The sequence below is a fragment of the Falco naumanni genome, chromosome 2 (assembly GCF_017639655.2).
Source record: "Falco naumanni isolate bFalNau1 chromosome 2, bFalNau1.pat, whole genome shotgun sequence".
NCBI classification, from domain to species: domain Eukaryota; kingdom Metazoa; phylum Chordata; class Aves; order Falconiformes; family Falconidae; genus Falco; species Falco naumanni.
This window is the reverse complement of record NC_054055.1, coordinates 106,538,545-106,562,895: the sequence shown is the minus strand read 5'-3', so window position 1 is coordinate 106,562,895 and position 24,351 is coordinate 106,538,545.

Sequence of the window (24,351 nt, the reverse complement as noted above, 5' to 3'; positions counted from 1 at the left end):
AAACAAAGTTATATCTAAGAATATTCAAATAATTGGTTAAGGAGAGCAAAATAAAGAAACGAAGTGGTAAAGGAAGAAGATAATTTTCAGGTCCTTAAGTGCACTAGTAAACTAACGATAATAACCAGCCAACTGGGGCCTCCACCCTCACCCATGGACAAGGAGGGCTATTTCAGCTCATTTTGGGGGCAATTGGTTCTTGTCTCAGTTATGTTGGAGGACAGCTGATGTCCGTGTCTGCTACAGATGTGATTATGCCCAGTCATGGAGCCTCTTGATCTGCAGCCTGGCTTTATCGTAGCATTTCATCACCATGGTCATACCCAGTGATCAGTGGATTGACCTCTGACCTTCTCATGACCATTATATTGCCTTTTCATTTGGACTCTTGGTTGGACCTGGCTATTGTCTGTGGGTATGTCCTGGTTGCCTCTCGCCAGTTCTGTGGTATGGCATGTCCCCTGCCCTACCGGCTGTGTGACCCCCTTAGCTCTGGGCTCCTGTGCCTTAGGGAGCAGTCCTGCCCTTGCTGCTCCATGACAGTAATAGTAAGGATGAGTAAGAAAATCGTTGCTTAGATAGTTAGACAAGACTTTTTTAAGAACACTCAAAAATATTTCAGAAACAACTTCCATAGTCACAGGAAATGGATAAAAAAGACTGATAGTATTATTTTCACATCTATATTAGATACAAAATAAACTTTGAGTTTTTTTCACGGCCCTGAGGTTCATCCCCCCCGGGAAGTCTGGCTGTTTGGGAGCTTGGCTCAGGGTCTGTTTAGAGATAAGACAAGTGAGAGCAGTCCCTTTCCTCTACTGACTGCGGAGTGGCCTCTGTACTGGTCCTACTGAGAGAAACACCCAATACCTTAACCAGGGACTCTGGAACTAGTAACCTGATAAATATATATTTATATTTATTCAGCAAGTTCAGTGACTTCAGCAGTTGAACATGCTTTTTATGGTAGGACCATTGGATTTTATACTTTATAAAATTACAATGTCTGTTCTATATGGTGATTATAACAGCAATAAGCTTAGCTCTGTAAATGCTTACCTCAGTTCTCTGTCTTTACTGATCTTATAGTGTTTTTTGAGTTTGTCTTAGTTTGTGAAGAATACTTTGAAGAATATTTAGCTAGACATTTGTTCTTCTTTTCACATTCTTTCTGAAACATATGTGTGTTTTTTTCCTGAAGCTAACCCTCTGACCTTGACACACCCTATTGCTTCTGTTACAGGCCTTTGGTATTGGACTTCACGGCCTGAAAGGACAGGAAAAGAGGACTTCAATGAAAAATAATGGGGTACATCTTACAGCCTTTCCAAATGGCAATAGATGTCTATAAAGTTATGAGCATTAGGGTTTTCTGACAAAGCCCATCAAGATGTTTTCCTGACAAGATAACGACATTTTTCTGGAAGTGTTTCATGTTCTGGTTGAGGTTATTCTATTGATATTCTTTATCTATGAATTTACCAATTATCAGATCCATCATCATTGTTCACTGAGTTTGAAATCTTTAAATCATCATTTTGTAAAAAAGCAGGTTCTTGGCGGTACATTCTCTGAACTGCTACATATCTGTCTGCTCTGTACTTAGTAAGTCACCTTATGAAAATCTGCAGTCATCCTTTCATAATTCCCACCATTTCTCTTAAAAATCAGACTTCAATAAAGAGTCAATTCCAAGCTGAGTCTTTAATGAGCAACAGTGTTTCCTTTCTCGTCTAACCAGTTAAGGCACACAATCACAGTAGCTAATCTCTGCAGTCTACAGTCAGCTGGGAAAGTACATACCATTTGGAGCTGCACAAGTGATGCGCTTTCTTTGTACTGATCATTATAGATATAATCTCTCACTCTGCAGGAGGTCTGGTGGAGTGGTGGGAAACAAAATCGAGCATTGTCAACCTCCTTTGGCCCCTGAGGTACTAACAAACAATATAGCACATCTAAAGTGTGAACTGAGCCCTATCTTTCTTATCGCTGACTTCCTCCCTTGATTAAACTGTAATTCATTATTATTAAGACAGCCACATAATTTGAAAACCATTTCAAGGAATTTTTTTTTTAAAGTTAAAGAAATACAAACACTTTCTAGCAGAAATCTTTCTGTTTTCTTTTTAATTCAGCAGAATTTTTTAAAGAAAGGAATTCATCTCATTTGTGCCTAACTTAGATAAAAAAAATGCTCTTCGAAGTTAGACATTTAATCAAAATTTGAGACTGAGGAAGAACATTCTATAAACTTAATTTTGCTTTATTGTTACTGAGAAAACTTAGAGATGTATCTTGCAAAGACTATGTGTTCTCTTCTGTAAAAAAATAGTATGAGCAGACTTAGGAAATACTATTGTTGGAAATCTTATTGAAAAAGACTAATTTCTGCTGGAAAAACTAGCAGCCTCAACAAAGTTGGACTTGGGGTAATTTATGAACATACAATCTGGGAGAGAACATAAAGGCTTCATTTTACTATATTTCAATAGAGACAATTAGAGCTATACAGCAGTAGTTCAAAATAATGGCTTTGATTTATACTAGGGTTTGTGCCAATTTTTCTTATCGTAGACCTACTGACAGAGGAAGTTCTTACGGTCAGTGAGCTTGTCCTTCTTATCATGCCAGATGCCAGCTGTGGCTGCTGAAAGGGAAGTGGCAGTAGCTGAGACATACCACAGGAGAGAGAAATATTTTTTCAGGCAAATTTGACTACTAGAATTATCTATCGTTTATAGTTATTAAGGAGCTCTGCAAACAGCATCTGTGCTCCTCCAAGGCTGCATTTCTTCTGGTGTGGGAGCTAGTGCTGGGACTGGAGAAGGAGGCTGCAGAAGAGGAGTTGTTATGTACATAAGCAGGCAGCCTTAACTGTGCTACTCTCTCATCACTGTAGTTGAGCCCTGAATAAAACCTGCCAGAGTCTGGCAGGAACTTCTGAAAAGTACATGGCTATGGCAAGGACAGGAAACTATATTTGACAGTGTTTTATAAAAGTGTCAGGATCAAACTAATGAGAATTACTTACTCTTTTGAACCATTTTATTATTATTAATAATAGAGCATCACTAATTAATTTAAAATTCGACTCTGATTGAGAAAACAACATATATTACTTTTCAGGAGGATTTTCACCATTTGCTTTATCAAGTTAAGCCAGTAGAATAATATATCTCCAAACTGTTGCTTTAGGCTTACCATTATCTGATACTTAATCTGTAGTGCAGATGTGCAGCCACAATATAAAGTCCTATCTGGTTTAGATAGAATCAATAATATTTTGAAATACTTTGAAATATACTTGGCACATGTATTTCCTGATTATTCCAGTTCTTTGAATACCAAAAATCAGAAATTCTTTGTCCTGCTTCTAATTTAAAGTTCTTACTAGGTTTTCATGGTTTCCCTTACCGGGAACAGTAACCTAATTCTGAGTTGTAATTATCAAATGTTTTGACACAGCGTAAAAAACCAAAGCATATAAAACTAATCAGGCAGCTAAACATCCTTTTAAAAAGTTTTTTTTTCAGGTTTATACAACTGCACTAGTGGTCCTTTTCCATTTAGGAAAAAAAAAAAAAAAGTAACGTTTTCTCCTACATATCCTACTGAGTGAGACTTGCTTATATGTAAAAGTTGGAAAAAATATATCCAAGGAGATAAATAAAAAGCAGAATTTTGTTTAGGAAAAATAAACAAGTCCTTTAAAGCAAAGAAACAGCAACACCAAATTGACATATTATGTTGCTCTTCTAAAAAAGAGAATGTAGGCAGAAATGTGTCTATTAGAAAAAAAGTAATGTCCTAAAGAACACAGTAAAAATCTAGAATTGATAGAAGACACAAAAAAAAATTGGTTTAAAAATCACATGGAAAGCAGACAATCACAAAACAAACAGAAACAATCTCTTCCAATATCCTTAGGTTTGATTTATTTTTTAAAAATGTAGGATGTATGTTCCTGCTTTAAAGAAAACCTATTTAATGCAACTTTGTTTTTATGACCTATGTATGTTTTCACTCTTTGAATCTAACAAGGACTCAATATCTTGCAAAACAAATTCCACATGTTTATTATCCATAATTTTTAAAAGTAAAAAAGCAAACTTTTTGTTATTTAAAATATTACTCTCTGAATATCACCTTCCTGATTAAAGATTTCTTTTTAATCAGGAAAACAGGTTAGAAGGTGTCTATTTCACTAAACTCAAAAATTTTGAGTCACTTCATTGTTTTATGTGAAATGTAGCTTTTTCTTTGGCTCAGTGAGGAAGAAACTAAAAGTACATTTGTACATCTATACTTTTTTAAAATGGATTCTCTGTGCTACTTGAAGTCATTTAGGGGAATATATAAAATGAGAATGGAAACCCCACAGTTCAAATAGAACTTTCTTTTCAAATATGTGCTTTCAAAGTCTTCATGTCAAATGCATCCCCATTGTAAATCAATTTCAGTAGCATTACACAAGGGAAGAATTCAGATTTTCTTCTCCATGCTAGTGACCCACTGGTAATATCAATCTATTTGCCATGCTACTTTCAATTTTGTTTCACTCACATTTACAGAATTAGTTACGATTTATGGCAGAAAGTAGCAAGACAGTTGGGGTTTTTTTCCCCCAATACCTTCAGGAGTGACTGTAGTGTGAGTGAATTACACATTTTATTTATTATTTTTCTCAAGATAGATGGAACAGATGTAAAGGAATTAATGAAGCAACTGCCAAATTGCAAGGGTCATTGGTGTGTAGAAAGCTATAAATTAGCTGGTTCTTAGGGGAAATTACGTTCTACCTTTAAGATGTTGCCATTTATAAATTCTTCTTAAACTCCTGGGAAATAGCAGTTTGAAAGTACAGAAAAGAAAATGTTTAAATCCTTTTTTATTTGCATATTTTTCAGCAAAAATGTCTGAAAGAGCTTGTAATATAATAATAAACATTCAATGGAAGCTACATAACCCTAAATTTCTTTCTGCATTTAGAAAAGTTGGCTGAAATACACATACTGAAATCCTTTTTCTATAAACAGTCTAAATCTATGATCATTAGAGCCCATTTTGCTACCTGAAATACGTAAATCTGCCAAATCATAATACTTTTTTGTAAGATCCTTTCATACTATCTTCAAACAGGGAGCTACAAAGATATTTTTTTTTTATATAGGTAGAAAAGAGGACCATGAAAATTCTTTAATTAAATATCTGTTACATAATTCTTCAGGTTTTTGTTGAGGAACAATGGTGGTATGCATATGTTTATGAGAAAGACTGTAGCTCTGCTACTTCATTATATGGCAAACATAGATTGCTAAGAAAAAGCTCCTAAAAACCAATAAATGTTTTAACAATAGTGTACTGGTATCTTTTGGCAACTGAGCTGAGAAACATCACAGTATTCTTGGAGCTGAAAGAGAACTTTCAGATTGTATCATTTGACATGGCAAAGGAGTCTCATATATATGAAAGTTTGAAACAGCATCCTCAAGAGCTTTCTTTACTTCTATTACTAATCTTGAGCAGATATTCAGTTGACAGTTGATTAAAAAAAACCCAACAAACTATTCTAGAAATAAATTTAACATGCATAATTTTAAACATTTACTCTAGTCTTTTTTTCTAAAATAGACACTTAACATAACACTATTACAGTAGAAAAACATGAAATTGTAAAGAGGATGAAAATGTACCTTCTGTGTTTCAGTAGTCAAGAGGAGGCTTGAGATTATTTTTCCTAACCCTTATTATCAAAGTCAGCCAAGTCAGATAATGTTGCAAACTTCAATTATTCTTTTGAGGGAGCAGCTTGTAAATGTTTATCCCCTTGCTATTTTTAAAGATTCTACCAAACCCTTCTTCCTTGGTAGTTGGAAGCTTCTTTCTAGTTTCAAATTAATTCAAAACAGTATATAGCGATTCGGTTTTGCCCTTTGGTTTAACAAGGTTTTTCTTCTCTAGTGTTTATCTCCTTGCTTCCAAAATTGTATTTGTATTCCTTTTCTGGCACTGTATAGCTGTGTTAAAGAAGTCAAATTCTTCTACTGTGTATCTAGTAAGATAGAATACCCTTTCTTCTCATCATACAATTTTTGCAGTTAGCTGCAAAAGCTCAGGTCAGGAGCAGTCTGTCTTGAACGTGGACGATCAGAAATACATATATGCTATGATTTTGTAGAGGTCTTGTTTGACTATGAACACCTGTCCCTTTTTACGAAATGTCTTACTAGATAGGAAAATGTCAGTACCACAAGTAGTTCATGATTTCACCATACTGATAATGCAGTCTCAAACTGTGTTCAGTACACAAGCCTTGCTCCTCTTCCTATAACTTCTGTTGAGGAATTCAGAAATCTTATTAAACTCTGTAATATGGTACTTTGTACTACTAAATTTAATAAAATCTGTTGTATTTCCATCCTTGAAGTCTTCAGCTTCTAGCAAGACATTCTACTCCTCTTTCGCATTGATGCTCCTGACTTTGTTCCTTCTACAGATTTCAGTAACAAGCTGCTTCTTTTTCCCTTGTCAATAAAATCAGTTATGTTGTCTAAGCCTGGTTATCAGTTAACTAGTTTATCAAACATAGATCTATGGTCTAATCCCATTTTATCCCATTTTCTGTTTATTTCCTTGCCTAAATTATTAGACATCTAAGAAATACTCATTTAGAATATTATCCAAAGCCATGAGCACTACCATGGCATTTCAGGGAAGGCTGCAATAGATAGTATCCTATGTGTAGTCACCAGTACTTCTGAATGGATACTCCTTTGATTGCAGTGCTGTCACTTTAATAATTCTAAAAGAATACTGTAGCAGTAAAAATAGTTTGTAATCATGGCAAATACAATATTCTTGAAACAGAGTAAGTTGTATAAAAATATTTTTGTTCAGCTCAAGAAAGAAAGGGGATCCAGGTATTGACTGTCATTAGATATTTGTATTTCTGCAGCAAGCAGGGTCCCTATAACTGTATCCTGAGGGATCAGACAATAAAGAAAACACTGTGAAACAGTCTGATTTTCATCAAATACATGGAACATACAGGATACAATATTATTAAGTTGACTAGCTTGCAGATGAATACAGATATATGCATATTCATATACCTTTTTAAATGGACTGAATACAGCTTTGCATTTTCTCTTTTGCAATTTTCTGATTAGTGTGTTCTTCATTCAGTTTCTTTTATCATGTCCATTCTTATATGTCTGTTCAAAATGCCAAGTACTATATGTTATATGTGGTCATACTACACATCACATAATTTTGCAAATAAAGACAAAGGATGCCGGTATTATGTTGAGTTACATTAATTCTTAATAATTTACTTTTTTCACTGTGACATAGGAATAAGTGCAGAAAAAGTAGGTAATATGATCTTCTGTGAATAATTTTTACTATGTTAATTATGATCTCAATATGTTAAATTCAGTGAAAAATCATCCTTCCTGTATAGAGTTTGATGCAAAATCTGACAACATCTATGAAGTAGCTCAGTAAGCCCTTCTGCATCAGGCCTGTATCATGCTTTATCCTTCCTAGATATTAAAAAAGTTATTTTAGTGGAATGGGTCAGATAAGTATGATCTGGAATATCTTACAAAGAGTTTCACTTCCCTAGCATACTAAAAATCTCTGAGAATTATTTTCCCTCATGAAGGGAAGGCTTTGAGATAGATATTTAAATAGCTTCTATGTAACCTCAGCTATCATTTGTTCCATCTTTAGATATTTCAGACTGAGAATGACTTTTTTTTCCAAAACTAAGCCCTGCACGAATCAATGCTGTCCAACTTACTAACAGTATTTTGCCTAAGAATTCAAATACAGGTCATGATACATAATTTTAGCAAACTCATTGCAGCAATGAAATGCCTAAAGAAAGACACAGTGACATAGGTTGCTGGAATATGACTTCAGGCAATGCCCTGAGCAGAAGGTGATATGTAATAGTATTGCTCCAAGAATTGCTTCATGTGGTGGTGTTTACTCACTGTCCTTATTCCCTTCACTGTTCTTTCCACAATGCATTCATTCCCCATGGAAGGAATAAATTACTGATGGCATAACACAATAAACCTTCAAAAGTGACTATTAAGTAAATTCAAAGGATTCACTACTTCCCAGTTCAAATGGGGTCAAAGGAAGTAAGCAGTTAGGTTCAGTAAGCTCTGAGCAGCCAGATCCAAGCACCAAAGTAGGCCACGTGGATTTAAAGGGATTTCTTCCTTCATTGTGCTGGCATACGCTGAAAATCACAAAGTTAATTAAGTTTACAGTTTACAGTTCTATGTGTGTATGAAGGTAGTCACTCAGACATCCTTCCTTTCTCTGATTTGACACGTAATTACGGTAAATCTTAGACACTTGTTACTAATAATTGAGACAAATTATGAACTGGATAATTCACCAGAAGCTAGTCATCTTTGGCACTCATCAGCATCAGGTATTTCTTCTTATGCAGCAAGCCTCCTCTAGAGAAAGACCCTGGTAAATTGTTAATGTTCTATCTTTGCCTCGACTTGAAATAAATCCTTTTTTGTGTTTTATTTTCACCATCTCAGTAAATCAATCAAATCTGTGAGCTAAGCTGCTGTCAAAATGAAGAGGAGAAACTTTGCAAATTTCAAAATTTTCTTTCACATTAATCTTTCTTTCTGATTTTATATGCATTCATTTTGACATCAAACTTTTTTCTAGTGTTCAATATTCACAGAGCTAAATTCTTTATAACCCACTAGCTGATATGTAGCTGGAGGGCAATCAGACTTTTCATGGTTGTTACTATGGTATATCATCTTTGCCTATAGTTCTCCAGGCCCTATTTGTCCTATATATCCAGTAGCATATACACTTTTTATGTGTTTATCTATTCACAAATTGCATTCATTACTAAGACTGTAGAACTTGAAAGATTACTCAAAATTTAAATCGGTGAAGGCTGGTAATGCTGATGTGAGATTTTCAAATGTATCTTAAGAGAAGAGTATGAGGAAAATTCACCAAAAATGAAAACATTAACTACAGACAAACCTTTAAATAATATCTGACAATTCATATTTATGTGGGTTTGCCACTCCTTGTGCTTTGACAGGAGTTTTACAATAATAGTATATATTCTGACACTTTAATAACTGTAAAAATGACATTAACTGAATGGGTAGTAGAATGTGACTACGCTCCAAAACTTAGGATATTAATAAGCATAAAAGAAGAATGAAAGTGAGAAAACTCATGGGTTGAGATAAAGACAGTTTAATAAGAAAAGCAAAAGCCATGCACACCAACAAAACAAAACAAGGAATCAATTCATCACTTCCCACGGGCAGGTTCAGCCATCTCCAGGAAAGTAGGGCTCCATCACGTGTAATGGTTACTTGGGAAGACAAATGTCATCACTCCGAATGTCCTCCCATCCTCCTTTTTATCCAGCTTTACATGGTGAGCATGACATCATATGGTATGGAATATCCCTTTGGTCCCTTGGTGTCAGCTGTCCCAGCTGTGCCCCCTCTCAGCTTCTTGTGCACTCCCAGCGTACTTGCTGGGGGGGTGAGGGGCATAAAATTCCTTGATGTTGTGTAAGTACTGCTCAGCAGTAAAAAAACCCCAACCTCTTCATTACCCACACTTTTTTCAGCACAGATCTAAAACATAGCCCCATACTACCTACTCTGAAGAAAATTAAGTCTGTTCAAGCCAAAACCAGCACATGCTGCTTTGGTGATAGGAAACGCAAAATCACAAAAGTATTGAATATGTTTGATTTTTTTTTTCAAACATCTTGGAAAAGGTCTACCTGCAGAAAAGTACCATTTCTAAGAACATAAATTAGCATGAAGAGAATCAACAGTTTTCATCTGGTATATCACACAGATTATCCACTTCACTGCCAAAGTCAGGATTCAGACATTTGTAAATACTGAGAATCTGCAAGCAAAGCAACTGCCTGTTCCTTAAGCTGTAACTCTGACTTATACCTTGAAGAATTTACATATCATAAATCTCCAAAATGCTTTTCTAATATAAAACCTAACAAACAGAAAGAGTTGTATGCTTATGATTGGTCTACAGGTAGTTGATTCTCTTAAAGATACTTCTCCAGCTTCTCAAGAAGCTTTTAGTACAGACAGTAGTTGCTGAACATTTCCTCTTTGCTTCCTGTGCTTATCTTCAAGAATTTAAAAGTCTACTACCTGGATTTAGATTATTCCCAGAGTTAAAATGTGATCTTAAAAAGCTGTTCAAATATTACTGCAAATCTTTTGAAATCTTCAAAGTTGTGTGGTGTTTTTTTTTTTTCTTCCTTTGAGAGGTGACTTTCAAAATGACTGCAGATGCACCTAGTCTCTCAGGCATGCATACCACTTCTGTAGTATGTCTTTTTAGTTTGATGTAAAAAGGATGATAACAAAAGGAATAAGTTTCTTTTCTGCTTTATTGGGAGTGTATTCTTAATTCAGCTTCTATTCCATTTCTTCAGACAGTAATCTCATGATGCAGAATCTTTTTTCAACTATCTGCATGTTCAGTGTGTTTACAAACAGGTTCTTATCAGGACAAAAAGAACTGAAAGATCCATAGACAGTCAGTTCAAAGGCTCTTGACTTAAAAATACTAGAGGTTTTTCATAATTCTTGAGAAGAGATTTGGATCTTGTTTAGACTTGTACTTTCACCAAATCCATTTTAATGCTAGATCACATTGCATTTGCAATGAAAGGAAACTGCAGATATACTAGTATAAATTGTTCTGAAGGGACATTTTGCTAAGAAGCTATTGTTTACACTGAATCCATTCTTTTGTTCAGCAAGGAAAAACTGCCAAATAAAACCCACTTAATGTGCTGATCTTAGATGTTAAAAATAACGTTGGTTAATAAGCAGAGATTAATCCCTAAACTATGCTTATTGCGTCTGGGTTCTCTCATAATAGATACTTGATTGTAAAAGTAGAACAAATTTTGTTCAGTACTGCCCTGTTTAGCTGAGAGTATTTTCTAAGAAAGAGAGTTTGATTGGCACCATTTGTTCTGGTTCTGATAACAAAACACGGAGAAATAGATATCGTTATGTGTCATTACAACAATCAAACTTTTCCATTGAATAAAGTAGTTTTTTAGTTGCATCAGTTTGTCTGTAAATCTTGAGATTTCTGAAGCTGTTTTGGGATTAGTGACTAACAAGGCAGAAAATGAAAATGCAGAGCAGAAACAATATGAACTTCATGCGTTACTTATCTTTGAGAAAGATACACAGTGCATCAGTGATGCCAAAAAAGCTCAGCAGCTGTGCATGTACCAGGGTTAAATTCTAGGATGTTCTCAGCGAAAAAAGCATATTATCACAAAAGTACTATCAGCAAGCAAAATCCTAGGAGGTGTATTTGGCCTAAATTTGATAGGACAAAAATGTTAGTTATTTTTCCTTTTTCTTTCCTAGTAACTAATGCATTTAAATGTACAACTAATGCATGTAAAATGTACGATACTTATCTGCTTCCTTATATTGCACGGCTACCTTTTGCTGCATGTAAGTGAAACTACATGCAAGGAATGTAATTTTTTAGGCTTCTAGAACTAACTGAATGTACAAAACTGTTATTTATGGAAATTCTCAACACAACTTTAACTAAAAAAGTTTTTTAAATCAAGGAAAGCAGACAACTTCAAATAATAAATGCCCTAGGATATAGAGGATATTTAGAGCGTGGTTGCATCTACATTAGTACTGCAGTTCAGATGAAGAATGAGCTTTTGAACAGAATTGTCCAATCATCCATTAACTGCACTTTAGCTGAGACAGCGTAATGATCTTAGAGCAGGTGAAGTGGATTCCTTTCAAACAGAAGTAAATTGAAATGTGCACTCCAAAAGTGTACCTGATGTCCTCCTGAACATTCAGATCTCATGTCAAGAAGACAGTTCAAATCCTGCCAAGACTTGTAACGTGTGTGTTGTGAGTGTAAGTTCATCAGATTCAATTGCTTCTTCTGCAGATTGGATCCTGGTAATGATAATGTAAGGCATTGTCTATTTGTTGATATTGACACAGCCTCTTAAAACCATATAAAAAATAATGGGCTTCCACAATATTACAGAAAAGCATACTTCAGTTATACCTGAGAAAAAGTAGGAGAACCGGTAATTATAATTCAGTAATGTAATTCTCTCAAAAACATAGAAATGACCAAACTTTCTGGAAGCATCTAGGAGATGAGAAGATGAATAACATGCTTTATATTTTTCAGGAAGAAATGATATGACATCAACCTAACTTCCTTCTATGACTATGAATAGATATATGAGCAGGAAGAAACATTAGATCTTTAAGGTTCTTGCCTTATGACATGTTCTAGTAAGGAAGATGAAAATAGTATCATTAAACTATTATATTCATAACTGCTTAGAAAGAAAACTATAGATAATGTTATCTATGAATCTTTTGTTACCTTAAGTAAAGTTGAAAATTCAGAGTGGAAAGATGAAGACAGACTCCATCTAGAAGACGCAACAAGTATTGACTGCTCATTTGATGCTGGTTTAAGCTAATGTTCTGAAATGGTAAAGTAGCAATTGAAAATTATTTATTCTGCATCCTGTTGAATGAGTCAAAAGGGCAATCAAATTTCGATTTGATTTCTTGAATCATACTACACTTTCTAAGGAAAAGGTTATACCAACTTATTAAGGTTAATTCAACATTCAGCATAACGTTTGATATTAGCTATCATTTGATTGGGAATGTGTTTTCCTTCTGCTCACTCTGCAAATTCAACCTTAAAATCTGAAAATTAAACCAAGATTTTCCTTAAACAAATCAATATCAAGTTAATAAGATTCAGCAGGATACCTTCTGGCCTCATTTATATTCATATGATAGGATTGCCTTCAAAGTATCTACTCTTACTTTTGTATGATTCTCTTGCATTTGTAAGATTTCATAGGTACACCTAATTAGAAATTTATAAACAAACCTCTTGAGATTGCACAAGATGCAATACTATCTAGAGACAACTTTGTTCTGTCAGTAAAACAAGCGGATAACATACCAAGTATATTTAAAGACCACTGAAAGCTGAATAAGTGTTCAATTTTCTCTTAGTCACTGTTCAGAATATATTTTCTCTATAGAAGACTGCCAGAACACTGTTCAAGTCCTGCTTTTTCAGAATCAAGATCTGTCTGTCTCGCTGAAATAGATGTTCCCCTCAGCTTTGAGGACACCATATCTTTATCATCTGTGATCTGTCTTTTAAGTAGGCGAATCTGAATGCCTGAATAAAGCTACCAGGCCACAAATAATAACATGAATCTTATCAAAAGGTGTTGTCATCACACCAGATTGTTTTACAATTATGCATTTTCTGTTTGGAATACCTTATCGAATATCAAAATGCAAATCTGTGCATTTAAAACAATGATGCAATGTAATGCTAGGTTTCAAAGGATATAGAATACATAAGAGTATATAAGTGATATTTACAAAACAACCTTTGAAATGCCAAAACAGTAGCATACTGTTTAGGGAATGTTGCCCTGGCTGCTTCTCACCTGTAATAAGAAATTTTCACAACAGTGCCTGACCGATTTTCCATTCTTACGTTTTACTGAAAATGAAGCGCTATCAAGAAAGTAGTCTTCTTCAGATTACAAATTAGTGATATGTCCTGCAAAACAGAACTTTAGGAAGCTTCTTAATGTTTTTACAAACAGTAACTATATATGAAAATGTGGCATTTTCTTAATATAAATTCTAATCAAATCAATCAAAAATATTTATGTTATAAAGGAGATAGAGTTTAATAGTGGAAAATGAAATTTTATGAAAATGATTCAATAAAAGCTTTTTTCTTTAATAGTATTGTATTTGAATAAGAACATAATATGTTAATGAAATGTGAATGTCATGTTTTCTGTCATGCATAGATTTTTTTATAGGGTTATTTAATTTTTTATCACTGGTTATTTATGTAAAAATTTACTACCACTTTTTCTTCTTTCACTACTTTTTTTCTTTTCAATAATCTAATGTTATTTAATTAAAAGTATCCCCCACACACAATGGAGCAGAGACACCTGTCCAATGCCCCTGGAAATAATGCAAGTGTTCCCCTAGCTGTGATGCTGGAGGACAAGTCATGATCAGTGAAGGGCTGCAGAACTGGGTATTGGAGGGACTGGCCATTCTTGGCCTGGTTAGAAACCAGGGTCTAGGGAAAGTGCAGAGAGATTTGGCTAAATGTGAGCAGCAATGGCTTTCCTTCAGCCTTGAACCAATTTCTGAGGGCACATTCAGTTCTGAATAACATAGACAGAAGAAAAGCTTTCAAGTTAAATCAAACATATTTGATCTAATGTAAGCAATTCTGAAACTCTTAAATTCATATCCTGAGCACAAGAAGGTATGGGAAGCTAATAGAATGATCAAAACATGTCTAGTCCCAAAATCTTTCAGGATATGATACGCCATTCTGTATAGTTTAGTGGGGGGGGGGGGGGGGGGGGGGGGGGGGAAGAACCCAAACCCAACAAAACCCAACAAACCCAACACAAACCAAAAGGCAAAACCCCCCAAAAATAAAAAAAAAAAAAACCACCCACCTCTACCCTCAAAAAACCCCAGTCAAACCCCTGCCTCTTACTGAAAACCTTCCTGGGGAAAAAATAAGAGTTGTCTTTCTATTTTACTCAAATCACTTATTTGTGATTCACTTGCATTCTAGGTCATTCATGGTTTGAGATAATGAGACTTGTTGATCACTGCCAATAACCAATGTTTTATCTGACTTCATGCTACTTGGCAGGTTATCTTGTGTTTCTGCCATATTTTTTTTTTTTCTGAAGTACTTTTCTATTTTTTATAACATCTAAACATTTGGTTGAGTAATTTGCTTGTCCCATTTCTCATGATAGAAATTTTCCCTGCTTTCCCGTCTGAGCAATTTGCAGTGGCTAGTGCCTCCATAGAGGTAAGAGCCTCAAAAGCAGTAACTGCTAAAAGAAAAAGATCATGTTTGCTTCTGTACTCTTTTAGCAAATATTGTATGAGGGAAAAGCAGTGGGTCTGGAATAGAGTACTTGGTATCAAATGATCTAGAATTTGACTCGTCCTTTCTATAGACAGCTCTAGAATCGGCAGCATCAAGTAAATATTCTAGGAAGGGAATTACTTCTTAAAAAGTACCTTCCTTTCCTCTGCTTTCTCTCTGCACTGTTTACTACTCCCTAATTACACCCTGCTCTGATGATTATAAATGTTTTATACAGATGTGTAGCGCCTAAAAATCATAGAAACATAGAATCATTTAGGTTGGAAAAGACCTTTAAGAGCATCAAGTCCAACCTTAAACCTCGTACTGCCAAATCCACCCCTAAACAATGTCTGTAATTACCACATCTACAGATCTTTTAAATACTTCCAAGGGATGGTGATTCAATGGTTTCCCAGGGAAGCCTGATCCAATGCTTGACAACCCTTTGGTGAAGAATTTTTTCCTAATATCCAATCCAAACCTCCCCAGGTGCAACTTGAAGCTCTCTCCTCTTGTTCTGTCATTTGTTACTTGAAAGAAGAGGCTGTCATCCACCTCACTACAACCTTCTTTCAGGCAGTTGTAGAGAGCAATAAGATCCCCCGTGAGCCTTCCTTTCTCCAGGCTAAACAACCCCAGTTCCCTCAGACACTCCTCATAAAACTTGTTATCTAGACCCTTTATGAACTTCATTCCTCTTCTTTGGACACAATTCAGAACCTCATTGTCTTTCTGCAGTGAAGGCCCCAAAACCGAACACAGTATTTGAGGTGCAGCCTCATCAGTGCTGAGTACAGGGGCATGACCACTTCCCTTGTCCTGCTGGACACACTGTTTCTGATGCAAAAAGGAGAAACGAAAACTGAAGCTTGTGAGTCTACAGACATTTCTGTCACTGACATTCCTAACTTAAGTAATTCCTACTTTCCTGATTGCTTATTTATGTTCTTGTGTCTTTCTGCCAGTGGTAATGACAAATCACATTTCAACCTAGAAAAGGTGTCCATCTTGTGTACTTCTTTTTTATTTTTAAGGCATCTTATGCAAATTAAGACATAGAGGAATTTCATTGCTATTATGGCAGTAGGCAGGTTTTTCTGTCCAATATTCTGCAATAAAAAATAAAGTTGATTCTTCTCCTCCCCACCCACCACCCACCCCCTTAATTAATCAGTAATAGGATGGTAATGGCCTCCTACGAGTGTTCTGTCTGGCTGAGAGGTACTCAGGAAGGTAGAAGAGAAAGTCTTTTTTAAATTGCCTTGAGGGTCTGGGATGGACCATGTGTATGTATGATCTTAAGATATTAATATGCCTTTATCAACTATATTGAAACTTATTATTTTTCTCCTGGGATTTTCACATAATGTCTTCTGTAGCTCACATTGCAGTGTGCAGACACTCTGCATTAGAAAGGAAAATAGGACTCCTCAGGTCTCATTTCTAGAAACACATATGTCTAGGTGAAAGAGGTGCTGTCATTATGATATCTTGTCTGTATATCTGTGTTCATGCATTTCCTAGTGGCCAGCTTCTGGTGTAGCCACCCTTACAGCTTTCAGGTGTAAGTAATTTTAAAATGTTTTCTCTCTTTACAATACCAGACATAAATTTGAATAAAAATCCTGCACCATGTTTTACCCCATCTCAGAATTGCACCTCAGATATAGCATGATTAATTCACCATTATCTTTCTACACTTGGTTTCTTGGGTATGTGGACACACATGGCAGTATTTCTGAACATGGAATATTTGGGATGAAGAAACACTTTAAAAATTGTGGTCCATTCATGCAATGAAGAACTTCACACAAACACCTATGGAAATATTCAGCATGAATGCACAAGTTGTTAAGATTGGCTTTGAAGCCTTAGGAAACAGTTTTTGACTCATTAAGCTCACAAGCCATAATAAAGTATCATCACATACGTATCTTGTGCTGGTACAGTGGGAGAGGCAGGGATCATACTAATTGTGTGGACTTACTTAGATACACACAGTATTGTTTTCTGCGAACTTAAAACCAGGATGGCAGCTGTATCTAGAAGGAGTCCTACCATAGATAAATTCTAACTGACTTTCATGAAATAGCACAAACTTACTTTAAGTTTAGGGGTTACCTTAAGCATAAGAGCATGCAAAACTGATGTCAAGACATTAGATGAAAAACCAATATTACACCCTAAATCTGCTCTTTTCACCATTTATTTTGTGCAGCAGAACATGCTTTAAAGTCTTGAACAGTTTCTGATCTTTTTGGCTTTATATAAGATTCTACAATTTCTTCTTTAAAATATTTATATAGGATACTAGTAGTTATAATTATGTATCATAGAAAGCGTGCACTTCTCGATATTCAGTATATTTCATGTAGTAACTGTGGCGTATATGCACAGACTCCGGGAGCGGATAGAAAGCACAAAGACACTCAAAGACACCTTGAAGACACTTCATTAAAATCAAGCAAGTCTTTTATACCTTTACAGGAGGCTGATGTGTCAGCCTGTAACTATGCTCAGTAATTTTCCACTTTTAGCTCTTTTTTTATTACAGAAACAGCAGCTTAGCAACTCCCTTTATCTACAAGGCCACAAGCTCTGCAGACTACTCCCTACCTTAATTTCTCTAAGTTTTTCTTCTTGCTCCCATGGCTTCCTTCCAACAAGCATAACTGTGTCTCTCTCCCAAGGTCGGTTTTCGCTCACTGAAGCTTTTGAGCTAGCTTGAGACATACCCACATCTCCCCCTTCTTTATATATAAAAAAGGCTTGTTTCAATGCTCTGTCTATTAAAGTTTGCACACATTTTAACATACACGTAATACAGATCAGAATACATATAAAGATTAATAAACACCCTACACCTATTTGTAATAAGCTCTTTATCCATGTAGTTAAACCTAATCTACTAAAAAGATTTCCAAAAATGTTAAAACCATCACTTTGTTGTAGTTTCTGTACTCCTTTGAAGTTTTCAATATTTTTTGTGAATAGATTCAGAATGATCAGACAGATTCATACAACAAAGTCCATCAAAATCCTGACAACCATGACCTTGTGCTAACAATAAAAAATCTATTGCAGCTCTATTTTATAGCATAGCATGTCTTATTGAATCAACATCTAGCAATAATCCACTCAGGGCTAATGAAGTGGCATTAGTTTATTTTGCAAGCCAACAGCCAAGCTTATTCAAGGTGGTTAATGCTTGCGCTGTTCCTACTCCTGGAGCAAATATAGACGTTGCTATAATTCCACCAGGGCTCTAAAATTCCATATTGTCTTTACAATCAGCTTTAAAGGCATGTGCAGCACGTTCGTGGCGGCGTAACTTATGATTCATAATCATGGATGTATTGGGTGTTAACAAGGTTAATCTTCCAATGCTACATGGTCCTCCTTTTGCATGGGAGGGAATGCCAGGCCACTCGCAATCTTCACAGATTAGAAATAATCCCATGGGCAGTTTAAGAGGATGATTGCTAGACCTCGATATATTAGGAGAAGTATAATTACACCAAGCACTAGCATTTTTATATGCAGGTATGGTAGCAATTAACCATTGAATCATTTTTATACCATCTTTGCTTGCGTAGTTGAAGTATACACAATAATCCATTTTTACAGATCCTAATAAATCCAGTTCCTGTGGTTCAGTCCCACTATATGCTAGACAAGGAACCCAACCATCCCAATTGTTAACCACATCACCAAATTTCTTATTTATCATCTGTTTATCTGAGGGAATGGACCAATCATCAACAGGTTATCCAACCAGGCAGGTTGTAAAAGGATTTTCCAGAGAAGCAGTTGATAGACATAGTGTGTCCCGTCCCATGTAATTGGCCAAGGTTACCCAGACGTTGGTTTTGGGTTGGGGCGGGATCCATATTGATGCAGCTGACATCATGGCACAGACGATGGTGATGACTGAGATAACAATGGCTTGATCCATCGAGATGGTACCCATCTCGGGCCAGAACCTGTGGAAACACAAGCATACCCTCTACCCCAAGTTATTAATGGAAAAGGACCCTCTCATTGATTTGTCTGCAATTTTTTTACTAAAACTTATGGTTTCTCATTAGATTTTGAAGCATTGTGTAAGCCAAAATGGTGCTGTAAGGGAGGTCCTTCCTCCGTCCAACGATTCAAAACATAACAAGCTTTAGCTATATGTTCCTGTGGGGTTAACCCTAGACTCCCCCTTTTTTATTTTTGCAACATAGTTTTAAGAGTGCTGTGTATGCATTCAATAATGGCTTGGCCTGTGGGAGAGTGTGGAATGCCTGTAATATGCTGATTTCCCCACTGTTGAAAAAATGTCTGTATTTTATGTGCTATATAGCTTGGGCCATTATCTGTTTCTATAGTTTTTGGAACTCCCAGGGTAGCAAAGGCCATAATAAAATGTCTGCAAACATCTTTTGCTTTTTCACCTGAGTGTACTAATGCATAAATGCAAGATGAAGAGGTGTTGATAGACACATGTACATATCTGTACTTGCTAAACTCTGGTATATGAGTAACATCTGTCTGCCAAATTTCAAGTGATGAAAGACCTCGAGGATTAGTTCCTATCGATGGTGCAGGCAAAACTTGCTGACAATCGGGACACAATTGTATAATTTGCCTCGCTTGGTCTTGAGTCAGCTGAAATGCGCATTGCAGTGCTTTTGCATTTTAATGATAGAATTCATGAGATAAATAAGCCTGTGCAAAAATGTCAGGTAAGGCCCATATGGTACCTACAAGCCTGTCTGCTTGTGCGTTTCCCTCACTTATGGGATGGGGTAGCAGGGTATGTGAGCGTATGTGTTGTATAAAATATGGATGTGCCCGTCGATCCAGGGGCCACTTGAGCTCCCAGAGAAGAGCAAATAAGGCTTCGTGTGAGACTTCCTTCAAAAAGGAGTGTTCAAGCCTAGAAACAAGGCCTGCCACGTAGGCAGAATCTGTGATAATGTTTATTGGAGTAGTCCACTATTTAAAAACATGGATTACTGCAGGGAGATCTACTACCTGAGATGATTCTGTGACAATATGTATGTTGCTTTTCCAGTTTCCTTCATCATCTCTCCAAACTGTTACTGCTCAGCCTGTTTTACCAGATCCATCAGTGAATGCTGTAGGGGCATCAGCTTTTGGTGTGATAGCTGATTGTGAAGTAGGTAAAAGAGAAAGAGAGTGCAGGGATTGTATAATTTTGTGTCCTGGGAAATTAATATTTATCTGTCCTGTAAAATCCCCTAGACCACACCAAAAAACAAAAGAATGGTGAGTTAAAAAAAGTTAGCTGTTTTGTATCTAGAGGCAAATATATAACATTAGGTTCAACACCACCTAGAGTTAACAAATGCACTCTCCCTTTCTGAATTACCATAGCTATCATTTCCATAGGTGTGGTAACTGTATTTCCAAAATTATGTGGTAAAAATATCCACTCCAGAATAATCAAAGTATATATGTCTTGTGGAACCACTGTGCTAAGAGACCATAGGGTTGAAAAGTTGAATAAAAAATGAAAAGGCTAATAGTCCATTTTTTGTCTATGAGCCATTTGACCTGCTAATTTTACAACCACTTTATCGAGAGCAGTTTTTGCAGAGAGAGGATAAGCGTTCAAGGAGATGTCAAGTCTGGATCTCCCTCCAATAGTTTATAGAGGGGATGGAGTTCTTCAGTAGATAATCCCCTAAGAAAGGACAAACCCAGTTTATGGTTCCTTGTCGCAGCACTCTCCAAACTATCAAGCTGCAACAAGGTCTTTTACCATCTCATACCAGCATACTCTTCATACCAGTCCCTCTGCTGCCTTTGCCTCATCCAAGGTCCACTCTCTCTTCTCTTGCTACTTCCTCTCCCTGCTTCTTCCTCAGCTGCTCTTTCTTCATTGGCTCTCAACCACTTAACAGAACCAGCCACAGCTGCACCTTTCATCTACAATGGCCAAACTGCCGCCCCTGAAGCCAACCCACAGTTGTATATTAACAATGCTAATTAACCCAGCTTCATTCCTCTACAGTTCCTAACAGTTTTTGTAAATCATTCAGAGTCCTTATTTCTGTTTGCAGGGTGATACGCTGAGGTTGGATAGTTTGTTTTGATATTTTCCATCCTAAATATCTCCAAGGTGGTGTTTCTTGTATTTTTTCTTCTGCAATTTTGCGTCCTGCTGTTGAGACTGCCTGGACCACTTGTTTCACTGCTTGGGCTGTCTGGTTTGATTCTGCAGCAATTAAAATGTCATCCATATAATGGTAAATTAAAACATTTTCGAAACATTCTCGTATTGGACTTAAAACTGCTGCTATAAATTGCTGGCTTAGCATAGGACTGTTTCATGCCTTGTGGCAATGCTTTCTAATGGTATCTTTTATGTGGCTCTGCAGCATTAATAGAAGGCACAGAAAAGGCAAATAGTGGTGCATCTTGTGGAGCAAGAGGTATTGTAAAAAACCAGTCTTTTAAATCAGTAACTATGAGAGTCTACGTTTGTGGTAGCATTGTCAGTGAGGGGAGCCCAGGCTGTAAAGCTCCCATATCTTCAATGACCTCATTTATTTTTCTTAGATCATGTAAAAGCTTCCAAGAATTATTTTTCTTCTGAATCACAAAGACAGACGTGTTCCATGGGTTAGTTGTGGGGACTATGTGACCAGCTTTTAGCTGTTCATCCACTAATTTATGTAGCTGCAGCAGTTTTTCTTTTGGGAGCGGCCACTGGTCTGCCCACATGGGTAATTTGTTTTCCAGGTTAATGGTGGGACCTGCTGCAGGATAGTGGCCCCTATAAAACAAATCTGTGCTTAAATATATACCCCATTGGCTTAAACAGTCTCTGCCCCAAAGGGTAGGAGATCCAGGCAACACACAAGGCCTGACCAAATCAGATCTCCCTTCCGGTCCTGTAATAACAACAAATGCTTTCTCTGTTTTGGAGAAGTTTGACCACCAATTCCCGATAGGGAAGCATGGGCGTGTGTTAAAGGCCAGTGACTGAGCCACTGTGATGCAGAAATGACTGTAACATCTGCTCCACTATCAACAATTCCTTGCATAGCAGTTTTTGTCTTCCCCGACTGCAAAGTACAGGACAACTGAGGTCGATCCATAGTTAATTGCTGAGTCCAGGAAATTTCTGGCACCCCTGTAGATCCAAAATAGCCTGAACCCCATGTCACACATGCAGCATTCTGTGATTGGGGCATAAAATATATAAATTGTGCAATTTGGCTTCCTGCTGGTATAGTACATGGTGGCATTGGAGTCCGCACCATTATTTTAATTTCTCCATCATAATCAGTGTCTATGACTCCTGGCAGCACAAAAAGGCCTCTTAATGTTGTAGAGGATCATACAATTAACAATGTTGCATTTCCATTATCGAGTGGACCATATGTGCTTGTTGAAATAAGCACAACTGAGGTGTCTTGGATTATTGTCTCTGCTGAGGTGGCCAGGTCCACTCGGGCACTGCCGCTTGTGCTGGCGCACAGACTGCCGCAGCTTGGTGGGGTGGGCAGCTGGAGGGGTGATTTGTTGTCATAGTGCAATCCCTCGGGGTGCTCCACTCAGAGTTTCCCAGGAAGGTCAAAGGCTGGCCATCCCAGTCAAGTTTTGATTGGCATTGATTGACATAATGATGCTCTTTACAACAGCGCAGACAGATTCCAGGTGGACCCCCTTAATTATTTGCTTTTGCTCTCGGACAGTTCTTTCGCAGATGGCCGTACTGACCACACAAAAAGCACTGCTGTGATTTAACTGATAGCACTGCAAATGCTTCCACAATCAGAGACAAATCATGCTGTCTAGATCCAATATTCATACAAGCATTCAACATATCCTCAATGCTAGGATCCTTTAAAGATTGTAATATTTTCTGACAGTCAGGGTTAGCATTTTCAACAGCAAGTTGTTTAAAAAGATATTTATGTGCTTTCTCGTTATCAACCTGCTTTTCCAAAAGCTCATTAAGTCTGTCCAAAAAGTTCATAAATAGTTCATTTGCTTCTTGTTTAATTTTGCAAAAGGCTGCCTCTGTTTACCTGCTTCAGGAACAGTCTTCAAAGCACAGAGTGCCAATCGTTTTACTTGCTGCAAACCCGTGTGGCAAATCCTAGTTTGTTCAGCGTTGGTGCTATGATCTCCTTGCCCCAGTAATACATCTACATTAACCACTTGCAATGGATCACATGCCCCCAACACTGAGTTCTCAGCAGCTTGGGCGCCTGCAAGATGTCTCATTTTTGACTCCCATATAGTGTATTGCATGTCCACCATTATCAAGCGAAACAGCATTTTAAAATCATTAGGGGTAAACACATGAGTATCACAGAGATTCTATTAAATGAGTTGTATAAGGAGCCTTAAGTCCATGGTCTGTAACCGTTCTCCTGATACCTTTAATAAGAGCATACAAGGGAGCTTCCCAACGTGGATCTTGATCTGGCACATACACCACAAAGGAAAGCACGCAGCAGATCTGTATCCCCTGCTCACTTTCCTTCACCTTTTACAGCTGCCCATTTATCATGAGGGTCTGGTGGGTATAAATCTGGATCTTTTTCCAGATCAGTAAACTCTGGGTCAAAAGGATTATCTGTGTCGTCATCGAGAGTATCAGGTGGTAGAGCCACAAGAGCAATAGCAGCAGGTTTAGTTTTTGGTCTCACGGTAGGCTCTGCTAAAGAGGGTGGCAATGAGGGAGTCAAAGAAGCTGTTTCTGCTTCTTTGATTGTGAGCCAGCATGAGCTTTTAAAGTTTTGAAAAGAATGTGCATGCGGCTCAACAGAGTAGCTGCTGCCTTACCATTTTTTGTAGCACAGTCCCATAGATGGAATCCTATTTTATCCCAAATCTTGGGAGTATAAATGTTAGTGGTATTGACAGGTGGGTCAGCTTCTGATACCCATAGAAGAATGCGTTTTAATTCTTCCTCGTCTATTTTCTTCCCTTACTTCTTAAGAGTGTTAGTAAAAGCTTGTAAAACAGTTCTCTGTTCCTTTGTTAAAGCAGTCCCCATTGTTCTCAGCTGCTTACCTTCGTCCTGCGATAGGTAATTGAGCACGCTAGCTACGCTTCCTTTCAGCATGTAGTCCTGTAGTTCAGCTGAACTACGCCACAGATCAACAGCTAGTTGATTTCGAGCCTCACATTGGGCGTCATTTGTGGTATATGATGCACGGAGTCCGGGAGAGGATCAAAGGCATGAAGACACTTGAAAACATCTTGAAGACACTTTATTAAAATCAAGCAAGTCTTTTATACCTTTACAGGGGGCTGACATGTCAGACTGTAACTATG